This window comes from Austrofundulus limnaeus, unplaced genomic scaffold (assembly GCF_001266775.1).
Source record: "Austrofundulus limnaeus strain Quisiro unplaced genomic scaffold, Austrofundulus_limnaeus-1.0 Scaffold121, whole genome shotgun sequence".
Taxonomy (NCBI): domain Eukaryota; kingdom Metazoa; phylum Chordata; class Actinopteri; order Cyprinodontiformes; family Rivulidae; genus Austrofundulus; species Austrofundulus limnaeus.
In genome coordinates this window covers 800,888-802,811 of record NW_013952523.1, presented here as the reverse complement: position 1 = coordinate 802,811, position 1,924 = coordinate 800,888, and positions in this window count along the sequence as shown.

Sequence of the window (1,924 nt, the reverse complement as noted above, 5' to 3'; positions counted from 1 at the left end):
GTCCAGAGTGGTCGGGGGCACTGATTGGTGGGCCTGGTGGACAGAGCTTCATCAGAGCTAAACAACAAAAGAAATCTGAAGCTTCTATGTTTAACAGTTTCTGTTTTTGCATGTCCATACACCCCCACTTTGAAAGGAGCCCCCTCCTCAAATATGGGGTCTATCGTAAAACTGTTGGCTGGCGCAGTGTAGGTCAGACTCATCTACAGTCCTGCCAAATTTCATGTTGATTGGTGCAGCCGTTTTTGTGCTATGGTTGACCTGAAATCACTGAAAAAAGAAAAAAAAAAGCCATACGAAAACAATATGACTCCCGCTAACGCTTCGCGTGCGGGGGTCATGATAACAGCCAAATCTAAAAAAAAAAAAAAACCCAACAGTTTTTATAACCACCAGAGGAAATGAAGCCATTCTGTGGCACACATTCCTTCAAGGATCAAAGGGTGGAGTTAATCAGCACTGTCGCACCTCGATGACTTACCCAATCTATTATGAGTTGTTAAACACGGACGACTTGATGAATTAAACAAACATACTTGTTTTAATTATATAACCGTTATCAGTGAAAGCTGCTTGTGACGGTTTCCTCCTGCGCCCTGCAGGGCTCAGGTCCGTGATTTCAGGCACCGCTGATGGAGAGGCTTAATGGATTTAAACATCCATTTTCTCCATCAGTGCTTATTTGCTGCTGCATTAAGGTTTTGTCCTCAACAATGAAGCTGTGGCCAGATAAGGTTTCTAATTGAACTGGCACAGAACTGTGTGTGGCGGCACCCTTTCTCCTCTCCGCCTCCTTTCCCTGCAGCTTCAGCTCCTCAGCGCACTGTGGCTTGTTGTTTAGGAAAATAAGTTGTCTAAAAATATGATCCTGCAGGTTTAATCTTTCTGTCTTTGTGTGCTGTGACAAAAGGGGCATTATATGCTGTACTCCTCATAACATGGTTGCCTGTTGCTGTTAGAATCAGCCCAGAGCAGGTTGCACAGATCTCGTATGTTTTTGTCAAGTGTTTTGAGTAACTTCTTGTTTTAAAACCAAATTTGTCCAAATTACTTTTTCTTGTTTGGCTACCAACAACCTGCTTCCACAGTTGTACAGAGAACATGGATTGCCCATGTGAAGAAAGAAAACCCTTTTAATTTACTTCCTCAAATTAATAATAATAATAAAAAAAATAATAATATACACTTGTCGAAGGCAGATTTAATTTGATATAGTCATCATCCATACTGTACGTCCTTAAACTTTCTCTTGTCCTGCCCATAACTTCTGATTCGCTCAAGATAATTTACCAAAACTTTATACACATTTGTGACGTTGTGTCGCAGAATCTTTTCAACACACCAGCTCTAAGGACAAAGTCAAAGGTTATACAAAGTATTTGCTTGTCCAGTTCATTGCTATAGATTGCTGTACAATAGTTTGTCAATGGGTGTATAACGTACTCCTGCATGCAGTACTTTAGAAAGGACAGTATTAAAAAATAGGTTTTCACATAGGGTTGGGCAAAATCCTATCGTGTGCAGTTAATCGTCAGAAAACCTGTTAAAAATTAATATTTTCCACTTTGCAATTACTGCATCTAGTGCCATGTGATGACAAATGTCTTTTGTGTGACACACACTGCAGTCGCTTTGAAAACATCAGATATGTATCTGATTTAAAACCACATACTGAAACAGCCTGGGTTGGATTTGAAAAAATCGGATTTGTCGTCTTCAGACTGTCATAAAAAAATCGGATATAGATCAGATGGGGCAAAATAATTGGATTTGGGTCGGATTTGCCTGCAATGTGAACGTAGCCAGAGAGGAGAAGATAGATATGAATCAGTCTGTAACTGAAAATATAGATGGAGGACAACAGAGCTGCTTCATGGAAGAAGAACCTCAGCTTAGCCAGTTAGCTATAGCGTTAGCCCTGATG